Source organism: Echeneis naucrates, chromosome 10 (genome assembly GCF_900963305.1).
Source record: "Echeneis naucrates chromosome 10, fEcheNa1.1, whole genome shotgun sequence".
In the NCBI taxonomy this organism is placed as follows: domain Eukaryota; kingdom Metazoa; phylum Chordata; class Actinopteri; order Carangiformes; family Echeneidae; genus Echeneis; species Echeneis naucrates.
The window spans coordinates 25,152,925-25,165,120 of record NC_042520.1 but is presented as its reverse complement, the minus strand read 5'-3'; the positions used below and the strand labels follow the sequence as shown (position 1 = coordinate 25,165,120).

The following is a 12,196-nucleotide window of genomic DNA, read 5'->3' as shown; positions in this document are numbered from 1 at the left end:
ATTAGTGCCTCGGAGCCCTGCACAGTGTCAGACTCACTATTGTTATCCTGTGGGATTCTTTTTCTTATTATTATTATTCTTCTTTCAATTTGTCACTTGTCCTAGGGTTTTTAGATAAACCCAGCAAATTATATATTCTCAAATTATATTTGCTCGGCTCAGTCTCAGTTGGTATGCTATGTATTTTCTCTACCAAATATGCATTTTTGGCATGCACTTTCATTTCAAGAAATGAAAGTGTGTCTATTGCATTTGTGTATTTTTTGTGTAGTTTGACTCTCATATTTTCTGCCTTTTTCAAACCTGTACTTGTAAATGTGACCTGGTGATACTTGATGCACAACACCCAGAATAAACTGGAACCAGAGACTGCTGTACAAAAAATATATATTTTATTTACTATGCATAGAAGTTACATTAACAAATACAGAAAATGATTCACGTGGGGCTAAACTGCTCTATTAGTTCACAGAATATATTGGCAAATAATGAATAAATCACCACTTCATACTTAATTCATACCACATCAAATTGTTGATGTGGTATGTTGTCCAATTGTTGAATGGGTTAGACTGGAACTGTCACCTCCCCTAGTTGGAGACATGCAGTTGAGTGGAATCTACACTAATAATCATGTTAATATTTGATGAAAGATGCTACAAAAAAAAAATTAAATTAAATAATTAAAAAAAAAAATATATATATATATATATATATATATACGTTTGAGCACCTCTTGATTTTGCCAAGCAATTACTCACCAGGCATGAAGCATGAAGAATCTAACAAATTATACAGTTTTTAAACATTATTTATCAAATCTTACTGAGAGCTAAGAGAAATACTGCACTTTCAAAATCATGCTTTTAACCGTTTAGCATTTAACATCGGCAGCCCAATCACAGGATAGCTAAGTTTTGTTTTGCTGTTTTTTTCAACGATAAACACACTCGTCATAGAGAATAGCGCTCTTCGGGGAGAGGTCAGTGAAGAGAGTAACACATCAGATTTGTGCAAGGAAACGAAGGACAACAGTGACCCTTGGCCGGAGGATGGAAGCAAACGGGAATACCCTATACAGCCAAATGCGGGGGTTTCAAATCGAGAAGACCCTGTTTGGACAGCGAGTGGACATCACTGCTTTGTGAATGGGTCAGATGCAGGCAGTTTGGCTGGAATGGATTTTTAGGAAGGTAGGGAGGAAGAGTATCAGGGGAAAATGAGTGGACGAGCAAATGGAAACCAAGGATATAAACAAATAAGAGCAGGTAACTGTGAGGAAGAAGGACTTGGTCAAGTGCAGCAAACAACAGTGGAGAGAAATATTGTTATTATAAGATATATATAATGTCACTCAAGAGTGCCACTCATGTGCATGAATTCACACGCGCACACACACACACACACACACACACACACACACACACAACTTCATGTTGCGTTTGGTCTTTGGTTTTTCATTTAGTTTTTACATTACATGTTCATTTTGTAATACATTTTCAGTGCCTATTTGTATTTTCACTGCAGTTATTTTATGTTTCATTCTATAAATTCATTGAGACATTGTTCACAGCTAAAGAATGTTGAATAAAAATTTGGTGGTGAAAAATGGTTTTTGTGCTAATTTAAGAACAGTTAAAACAGACCGGTCAATTTTGACTGGGAACACTAAAGTAAGGGGCGGGAGGTGAACACGACTGGAGGGTTAATATGTGCCAAAATGGCCAAGTACCTCTTCGTAAGAGTAAAGACAGTTATTCAATGCTACCAGCAGGGGGCAGTGTGGCGGGTTGATTCTCTTCTCGGACTCCTGTCTACTTCCTCAATCTGCTGAGTGAAGCTGCACTGAACAGAAGCAAACGGCCGTCTGTCTTATTCTTCCTCCTGTTTTACAGGTTGGTGGTGTTTTACAACTTGATTATGATTACCCACATTTGTTACACATTTAAGTACAATGCTTTATCGAGTTTTAAGAGTACTGAGTATGTTTGAGTGGTTTTCCAAGTAAGTGGCAAAAAATATAGTTCTCAACGTATTGCAGGTGACTCAAGATGGCGTCGCTGGATACTTCCTGTTTTTCTCCTTTTTGTTTTGACCGTACTGTGGTGGTTTCTGGCTCCAGCACATTTCATTGTGGGTTAAAAACTATTTGTAAGAGCACAGTGTTTTGTTAAATGAATGAATGTGAATACATTGAATACAGTTAAAAGGAAAAATGCATTTTGTTAAGAGTGATGGTTAAAGCAAGTCTTCAGCTCAAGCATTTATTTTGAACCAAAAGTCCTTACTGTAATAGCAATATGATGATTTATTTTTATTTGCACTACAAGTGAGGTTGAATAAGGGAATAGGGGAGAGCCCAGACATTTTATGTTTCATGGTATTATTTTAGTAGCTGTGAACTAATGGTATCTCAGTTAAGTGGCGGAAGTGATGGGGTGTGACAGTGTAGATGGTGGCGGTGTAAGTCGCACTAAAATGGGTGGAAAAAGCAAAGCACGATAAGGTGTTGATCTGCACTGACTCAACTTCAGTCTTGGCAAGCCTTCAATCATTCTTTTCAAACTAACGTAAAGACATCCTATATGAAATACTCCAATTAGTCACAAAAATATCAAATCAGGGGGGTTAAGGAGTTAAGTTTATGTGGATACCAGCGCATGCTGGCGTGAGGGAGAACGAAAACGTAGATGAGTTGGCAAAGAGAGCCTTAAAAAAGCAAAACACAGAAATAAATATGAACCTGAGTAAGGCAAAGGTCAAATGTGAAATCTGGGAGAAAAGCTTAAAAATGTGGCAAGAAAGGTGGGATGAAGAAGGCAAAGTAAGGCACCTACACAAAATACAGGAGTGTGAAAGTTGAAAGGGCAGGAAGTCCATTAAGAAGACAAGAAATTATAATGACACAGTTAACGTTGGGGCACTCTGCATTAAATATAACACTGAAAGTAATGGGTAAACGCCAAACAGGATTGTGTGAGGGATGTCAGGCAGAGGTGTCTGTAGACCATGTTCTTCTCAGGTGCAGTAAATATGAGACGCAGAGAGCGGCAATGAGGAATAGGATAAAAGAGTTGGGAATAAATGAGTTTACACTGAAGGGGTTATTAAAAATGGAGGACAGAGCACAGGTCAAAGCACTCTTACCTAAGGAGCGGCTCAACTGTAGGGTTGGAGGGCACTAGGGGTGTATGATGGGGAGTAGACAAAGAGTATGAGTGAATGAGAGTATAGGTGGGTATGTGTGAATCGGTAATTTTTTTTTTCTTTCTGGGGACCAAGAATGTAAGCTTACAGTCTGACCCGCACTCTGAAGCAGAAGGTGGAGGTAATGCACCATTAAGCTGGATGCCAACCGCCGTGAAACAACAGCAAGAAGAAGAGGAAGAAGGAGAAGCCCAATCACAGACAGTCGAGAAGGCCACATAACTTGTAGTTGTCGAGGAGCGTCAGAGTTTTTGAGCTGTACTGAAACAAGCCTCACAGTGTAAGTTGTCTGCCCTCCTGCATGGCTTTAGTGTTGCATCGTCTATTTGGACTTATTAATGTATATAAATCATCCTGCCTGACTGTGTATTTGTGCATCCATGACCAAGTAAGTTTCACTCCCGCTGCATCGTTTGGTTCATGACGTCACCTTACACCAAAGTTACAAATGGAGAATGTGGTAATAATCCCCTGTAAATGAAAAGGTCAGTATGGGAGCAAGGGCTGAAAGTTATAAAGGCAAGATGTGGCACGCGGGAAGTGGAGGAGAGTGCTGGTGCAGGTGGGCTGACAGCTACAGCTATATATATATATAATAGCAACTATCCTGTCCTCCTTTAGTCGTTCATGGTGAGGTGGGAAACTGTTTTCCTACGCGCTCTCTATTGAAACAATGTCCATACGTTTCCACTTTTGGGTGATGTTCCCGTTTATTGATCAGAAAAAAAAAAAGATAAGTTATTATACGGATGCAAAAATAAATAACGTTGGGATAATGATGAAAACCAAACAAAAGAAACCGGCTGCATGAGCGGTAAAAACCGCATGACCTTCCACCTCCAAACTCCTCCTCCATCACCAGCACCCGTGCTTATATAGAAAAATGGTATACTGCTACCTGTGAAGACCTGACCCAACACCCGAAGACAGACAAATAAACAAATGTGGCTCCTACATATATATATATATATATATATCAAACTCTTTTTTTCAACAAAAAATTTTCCTTAAAGGGACCCCAGCATTTAAAAAAGTGTTTACATTTCCATATGGGCTCATGAGGGCCCTAAGATTGCTTTATGGGTCATTTTGGACCTGTGTGTTATAAAAGCATTTACATGACAGAAAACAGTTCAAAGGCCACATACACAAACTCTCTCTAACACGCACACAGACACACATACACTATGATGTGGAAGAAGAAGATGAGGAGGAATAAAACACAGACCATGAAGCCTCTTCAGATGAAGAAGAATTGACCCAAGCTGACAGAGAGACATTTTTATCCAAGAACAGTAAAATAGCATGGTCCTCATCAAACACAGATGGCACCCCAGGATAAGCTGCAGCACAAAACATCACTTGGATGACCCCAGGGCCAAAAAGATATTCTGCTCCCCATGCCAAGGACATCTCCTCCACTTTCCTCCTGTTCATTACACCAGCCATTGAAAAGATCATACTGGAAATGACAAATTTGGAGGGTTCCTGTAAATATGGAGACAATTAAAAAAATATGGATCAGACTGACCTGCGTGGCTGCATAGGGTTTTTGATCTTAGCAGGTGTCTATAGGCTTTGTGGTGAGGCTACATCTAGTCTCTGGGATGCAGAGAGTGGAAGGGCAATTTTTCCTGCAACAATGCTGCTGAAAGTCTTCCATGGTTTTTCAAGAATGCTAAGATTTGACAACTGGGGTCAACTGTGTTGACCAGCAAGGCGTGTGACGGACAAACTGGCAGCCATCAGAGACGTCTGGGACAAGTGGGTTGAGCGTCTGCCATACCTTTACAACCCTGGACCTGAAGTCACAGTAGATGAGCAGTTGGTTCCATTCAAAGGTACATTTTTATTTTCGTAATGTTACTTACCTGAAATTTATATTTTTACTTTGTTGATTCATGTGATTTTTTTCTGAGATACTCAAACTCACTATTAACTGTAATCTTTGTCTTTTTTTTTTTTTTATCAGGTTGCTGTCCTTTCCAGCAGTATATGCCAAGCAAGCCAGTAAAATATGGCATCAAAATACAGGTGGCCTGTGATGCAAAATCCAGCTATGCATGGAATATGCAAGTCTACACTGAGAAGCTGCCCAGTGGAGCACCAGAGAAGAACCAGGGGATGCGTGTTGTACTTGATATGACAGTTGGACTGAGGGGGCACAACGTCACGTGACAACTTTTTCACCTCCTAGGAACTTGGCCAGCAGCTCCTGAAAAGGAAAATTACCATGGTTGGCACTGTTCAGAAAAACAAGCCTGAACTCCCCCCTGCACTCCTCGCATCAAGACGGAGAGTGGTCTTCTAGACAAAGTTTGCCTTCACCCCCAAAAACCTCCCAAGAAAGAACAAGAACGTGGTCCTGCTGAGTACACTGCACAGGTCAGCTGAAATCACTGATTGTGAAGACAATAAGCCAGCCATCATCCTGGACTACAACTTCACTAAAGGGGGTGTGGACAACCTTGACAAGGTTATTAGAGCGTACAGCTGCAGAAGTATGACTGCACGCTGGCCCCTGGTCATCTTCCACAACATCCTTGATGTCTCATCATACAATGCCTTTGTGTTTTGGCAGACGATCCACCCAACCTGCATGGCTGAGAGGAAGAACAGGAGGAGGATCTTCCTGGAGCAGTTGGGAAAGGCTCATCACCCCATGCATCGCAAGAAGGGAGTGCCTCCCCTGCACAGAAGCCTCTGCAGCAATTATGAGAGCTGCTCAGGGAGCTGAATCTTGTCCTGAGCCACCTGAGGCTGCAGCTGGGTCAGGCAAGAGAAAAAGATGCAATTTCTGCCCCTGGAAGAAGGACTGCAAGACAAAAGTTGTGTGCTGCAAGTGTGAGAAATACGTCTGCAAAGCCCATTCTCACGTTTGCACACACTGTCCCACATGTGCTCATGTTCAATGTTAAGCAACCTTTTGCTGTTTTGTTATTAGACAAGAGATGTATTTGATAATTCACTTCCGAAAGAATATTAACGAAGAATAAACTGTTGATTGTTATTTTCCCTTTCAATAAAATTAATTCAATAGTAATTCATTCACATTGATATAATAGTAATAATAAACCTTTACTGTATAAAAGAAAACTATTATGACAGTTGGATTGTGGTAAAATAAAAAAGAAAGAAAGAAAAAATAATAATCATATTCAATGGTGAATGTTTCACTGTTAGAAAAAAAAAATTATAGAATTGAGTTGATTTGATAAATAACAGGATGTTTCATCATACAAAATACATATTGGATTTAAAATTCAATGAATCTGCTTTATTTTAGGGCTTTGGTGAAGATGGGTCATTTTTTGCCCACAGGAAAAGGGGATTATACAGAATGTTAAGACCGCACAAGGGTTAATGAACGAAACGTGATACGGAGACAGCTGGATGGTAAACCAGATGAGTTTTCCCCCGGTACTCTGAAATCTCCCTCCATCTGATGCAGGTGGATCGGAAAAAGTAGGCATCGGGTGAGAGTTATCCGGCCTTCTTTTTTTTTCTGGTATATCACAGGGGTGTACTAAGAAGCGAGATTAATGCGTTAGTGAGCTATGTTGAGTTTAAAACCAGACTTTTCCGTGTCACGAAGGTGGCTCTCTTTTAAGCGGGCTATATTATGCTGCGAACATAACCTGGTCTGGAGCAGTTTTTGTTCAGAATTTCGGCTGAAAGTCGGCTATAAAACGCGCAGGTTGAGCAACACTACAGTGTCTCCTTCAACTGTAAATTAGATTAAGACTTTTCTCATCTGAGAAACAATAAATATGCATTTAGTATTTTACCGCCAAAGCACTTATACATACCCTGGACAAAGAATAGCTGCTGGGAGCTGCCAGCTCCAGGGTCTGATTGAAGAGCTCCTTGTATCCCCTCCATGATCAGCCGTCCTTCACTGTTTGCAAAGGCCAGCTCCTCTGAGGCTGTGTAATCTGCTGGAGCTAGCCCCTCCAGTCTTTCTCCTTTCATTTTTCTTTTTGTTTGCTTAAGATAATATTAACTGCTGGCGCTACAACTAATAGAACAGCATTTAGAAAATAGCTTAGACTTTATCAAAATCAGATCAAATCAAATCAGATTTATTTGTATCGCGCCAAATCATAACAAGGTTACATCAAGGCACTTTACACATAGAGCAGGTCTAGACCAAATTCTTTATAAAATTATTCATCACAAATAAGACAAATCAAATAAATCTCACTTTGATTTGGCCCTAATCAAAGTGATTTCCATGTATCCTTCATTGTGAGACAATGAAGGAAGGAATTAAAGTTATAAAAATATATAATATATATCGGCTATATTAACTTACATAATCTGCAATTTTTTTTCCAGGCTTTCTGTCTTGCCTTGTTTGCAGCAAAAGTGTTGCTTTTAACTGCTTATCAGACATTGGTTCACTCTTCATAGCTCTCCATTATCATAATCTGCTCGTCTTGGCTGAAATATGCGGCATGTAATTGTTAAATTTTTCTGCGGAAATAGTTTCAAATGACGCCCAAACGCCCCTTTTTATGTGAACACACACAGAGCCTGATGAGTCGAGCCTGGGTCGACAAATCAAGCTGATATCACTGTTGTGATATTCGTTATCTCTGGTTCGAGTTTTCGGTTTTGTCGAGCCAGCTCACCCAAAGAAAGCCTGGCTCTGTTGAGTTTCCTTTGTAGTATACCCCTCACCAGGCGGTCACATTGGTTTTTTTGTTTTTTGTTTTGTTTTTCTTGAGTGGGGCAGAGGACTGTTGTCCCAGTTTGCGGATGGAAATGCGGCTGTGGCATCCGCAAGTTGGACTGTTTTTTTATTATTATGAATCGAGTGACTATATATATATACACATATGTTGCATCATTTTAATTATCCTGCATTGAAAAAATCTGATATTTTGTCCCATCATTGATCTATGTTTATTGTTTAATTGCAACAGTCTTTTTATATTCAGTCATAAGGTATTATAACTATCAGTTTGATTGTTGTAATGCTATGCTAATGAAGACTGGTTGTCAAATTGCCATCCAAGGGTTGATAAATGTGTATTATTGCTTTTAATGACAATAAAAACAGGGGGCTGATAAAGTAGCAGAGGTGGTTTCAATTAAGTATATGACGAGGGCAATGGGGTATATATATAGGTCCAACTCCCTTTCACCTTTTCATAATGGCATGCCCATTTTTAAAGGATGTTCTAGATGATTAGGAAGCACTAATCTTCAATTATGTGTTAGAATTTGTTCTGGGAAAGGAAGATGATTATCTGTTTGAGAGGTACAGATTTTCGGCTGATGGCTTGAGGTATTAAGTTGGCTGCTGGGGCCCAAAATAGAGCACCGGACAGCACGAAGCTGCACACTCACTGTGCCGCAGCTGGTCTGTCTTTGCAAGTGGGAGTTTCCTCTATTCTGTTGGGGATGCAGAGAACCTCAATAAAAAGGGAAATTTTGCTGCACCATAAAACATGTTACACTGGCGCAGTGTCACCTTCCCTCGCCACAGAAGACCCCTCTACATTAAGGAGTTCTACAAGATTGCAGGTAAAATGAAGGGCTAGTCTACCAGAGACAATTTTTGTGAGCAATGTCAAAATCAGTGTCTAACTCTGCTGTGTAGTTTTCTAAAGTATGTTTTATTTCATCAGGTGAATTGTCTGGTGTGCTACTGGGAGACAAATGGTATCAGGCATACCATGAGGCCTTTTGTATTGACTCCCCTTGCGGACCCCCAAACCCCACCACAGCAGGCCTACAAACAGGCACACGGAAAAGCCAGGGCCTGAATTGAGATGCCCTTTGGCCTTCTGAAATCAAGGATTTAGTGCCTGCACCACCTCAGGGTTTCCCCAGACAGAGCCTGCAATATCATAATAGCATGCACAGTGCTATATAACAGTGCAGGCCTCAGAAAGGAGAGGGCCCCCCAAATGGCTGACAATGTAGACTGGGGAAATGATCAATTTTCCAATGGCTGACTGGTCAGGGAGCAATATATCACTCAGTTCTTCTTAGTTTTTTTTTTTTTTTTTTTAAAGCCTCTTTTATGTGCATATGTCTCTTTTACATTCAACTTCACTAAATCAATGGTGGAGTACACATTCCTGAAAAAGGGGACACCAAAATGTTTTCTAGTGGATTTTTCATTATTATTTTTTTTAGAATCCTCATTTGTCTGGAACAGAATGCATAAGGAACAAATAGTAATACACTATGACAGTTATGGTTACAGTGCGCACTGAAATATTCACTTCTCTTTCCAGTTTCTGGATTTCAGGGTCCAGTTTTCTGAGGGTCCTTCGTTTTACTTCAATGTCCAATTCCATTTCACTTGTTTTGCTTACTTTTTAAGTCTGCAAATTCTATCTATTTGCGTAGATTAATGATGTACAGACGTCTGACAGTTTTTGAATTCTGTAAAAGGAATGGCAATTAGCACAACAGAATTTGTACATAATGTAGATTTACTTTATCGAATACTCACAATGTTACCAGGCTGCTTATTAAGCTGTGCAGTATTCGGGTCCTGTTACACATTATTTTCTATTAGCACCAAATCACTGACTTCATATCCATTATAGATTAAATAAGAGATATTTCTACAAAATTGACACGATACCTCAAACCTGGAGTCCAGTGACAGTCTCCTCATCTGCAGATGTGCCTTCCCAAGGTAAAAAGATTTGCCTTCCCCAGCTGCAGAGGCACCTTCTCCCTGAGAGAAACACGCAACAAAGACAAACGTGTGTTAAGATTTGACAAGACATGCCAGGCCTGTGATTGCAATAAAATTTCCTAACCAGATCTCCTGGTGGCTCCTAAAGTGTGACTGTGTTGCCAGACACTGCATGGAAATCCAAAGTCAGACAGTATAATACATTTAGTTGATTGTGTTCCATGTACAGTACTACAGTATGTAACTTTTATGAAGCAGCCAGAGTTTGTTGCTGGGACACAGCCTGTGACTGTCCCTCCCTGGATCCCCTCGTTCACTTGCATGCTTTTATTCAAGTTGAGTGCCAGCTCCTTTGCTGGGGTGAAATCTTGGCATGGACACAAAAAACTATACAAACAAACAAAAAAAACAAAAAACTGATTAAATAAATATCATTAACACACATTGTGGACAATTGTCTGCCCTTAATTGTACTCTACATTTCTTGAGTAATATACACTTCTACTTGCCACACTTACAGTAAAGTGAACAACTGTTGATTACTGGACATGAAAAATAACGCCTTTAAATGACCTCCTTCAAAAACATAATTAATTAACAAGGACTCTTTTACAAAATACAGTAACTGGACTATAGAGAGTACCTGAATATAAGCCGCACCCGCTAAATTTAAAGAGACACATATATAGACCGCACTTCTTTATAAACTGCAGGCGTCGGGAATATGGGAGGAAATGGCATAGGGCAGGAATTATATTACACAGAAAGTTTCACCTTTTCGCCAGATCGATCGACTTTCACTTGAAAGCTGCATCACATGCAATGTAATGCTTCGTGTGTTTTCCATGATAAGGGTGTGTGCATGAAACGCAAAATAAATGACTGATCTGAAGAATTTAGTGTGGGTTCGTTTCATTGAATTCGAACAATTTCATTGGTCCACTGTGACCTGTTTGGTAATTTCATTGCTCAATATATTGGCAGCATGGAGCTCGTTACCCTTAAAAATCCATAGATCAGCCACAGGGTTCAAAGCGTGTGGAAAAAGGTTTGGAATCCTGAAATTACGGTAACTCCTTTATGAGAGTTCCAGTGCAGCACTGTTTAATAGTTGTACATTTTCGGACTACTTGCGCATTAAGCCGGTTCGCCACAGTCTGCCAGGCTTTGTCCTGTTCTTTGATTATGGCAATGGTGTTGCCTTTTGTCGTAATTGTGGGTTTTACAAAAATTTCATTAGCAGCTCTTGCTCAGTGGCTGTGAAATACGAGGCATGATTCATCGGTGATTCTGTGATCAATCCCGTGGTCTATTTAAGAATGCAGCGAACGTTCACCTGGCTTGACTCAGCCGGGCCGTTTCATCCTGACCCGGCATACGTGCAACCAATGTAGCTCAAATGCGCCGACCAGATTAGGCGAAGCCACGCTTTCTCAGTTATCCTGGATTTCTCGATCCTACTTTTGTGCAATAGCCCCCAGGCTGGGTACACAGGCAGGCAGTACAAAAACACCAGGCAGGATCAGAAGTCCAAAACTGGGAGATCAAAAAACACAGGCAAAGGCACAAGAGAGACACAAATCTGGTCAAACAGTGGCGAGCAATACACAAGAAAAATAAGACCAGAAAGCTACTAATAAAGGATGCTGACAATCTGACGAGGACACGGGGGAAGACATCGAGTATACATACACAAGAGAAACGAGACACAGGTGAATGTCATTAGGTCACAACTACGATCAAAAGATAGCATAGGACTTCAAAATAAAACAGGAAGTGACAAGACAATAACCCTAGGGCCTGACAGAAGGGACCTGGTGTCATGGTTTTGGTTTCACTGTCGGGGTTTGAGTTTCGATTTGGTTTTAGTTTCACTGTTCAAGGTCTGAGTTTCATGGTTTTGTCATGTTTTGAGTCCTGTCTAGTGTGTTTGGTCTGTGTCACTTCCTGTTTTATTTTGAAGTCTAGGTTCTGTCGTGTTGCCCATTGCTTTACTTCCTGGTTGTTCTCGCCTGTTGATTGCGTTCCCTGCCCTAATGTGGTTAACCTTAGGCTTGTCTAGTCACTGTATTTAAGTCCTGTCTTCTGTTTAGCCCATGTCAGATCCTTGTCTCTTGTCACTGGTGATGTTGTCGCTCTGCCTGTCCCTTGGCCTGTGTCTCACTGTGCCCCTTGTTCACATTTTGTCTCTTGGTTATGTTCATGGTTCCTCATGGTCCCTGTAGTTCTGTTTGGTCTGCTTGCCTGCCTCTCCATTATTTTGTAGTTTTTGGTTCTTTTGCTATTAAAGTCTGGCTCCTGCATTTGGGTCCTCTTTTCACCACA

At 40.5% G+C, this 12,196-nt stretch overlaps 1 long non-coding RNA gene across 2 annotated transcripts; it reads left to right on the top strand.

The window, feature by feature from the left end:
• Positions 1-1,809: 1,809 nt before the first annotated feature.
• Positions 1,810-6,217, top strand: LOC115049908 (uncharacterized). Of its 2 annotated transcripts, XR_003841157.1 has the most exons (5): positions 1,810-1,895; positions 2,042-3,487; positions 4,382-5,048; positions 5,180-5,683; positions 5,789-6,217. It is a non-coding gene; the product is annotated as an uncharacterized LOC115049908 (long non-coding RNA). The 2 variants fall into 2 exon arrangements; XR_003841156.1 differs by having other exon boundaries at positions 2,042-5,048.
• The last annotated feature ends 5,979 nt before the right edge of the window (positions 6,218-12,196 follow it).